Source organism: Poecilia reticulata, linkage group LG14, assembly GCF_000633615.1.
Source record: "Poecilia reticulata strain Guanapo linkage group LG14, Guppy_female_1.0+MT, whole genome shotgun sequence".
Classification (NCBI taxonomy): domain Eukaryota; kingdom Metazoa; phylum Chordata; class Actinopteri; order Cyprinodontiformes; family Poeciliidae; genus Poecilia; species Poecilia reticulata.
Window position 1 is genome coordinate 12,819,834 of NC_024344.1, and position 334 is coordinate 12,820,167.

Sequence of the window (334 nt, forward strand, 5' to 3'; positions counted from 1 at the left end):
TAACCACTGAGCATTGTTGTCTGTGATGCACATCCCTCTTTCCCAGCCTGCGCTAAGGGTCTCTAATAAGGCTGACAGGAGCAAGAGACCATGCACAATACCCTTAGCCAAGAACACTGCGTCCTCAGGAGGCCTGGATACCTAAGCTTTGCTATATGTTTAAATGACCGTTTTGCCTTTGTTAGAGTCTTGCAGCATGTGTGCAGCATGCACTGTGAACATTACGACAATGAATTTTTAGGAAAAAAAATCGTCCTTCTTTACTTATATTGAACCTTGACTATGCAACCCTGTGTGGTTTTTGTGAGCATTTATGCTGAATGTGCAAATGCTC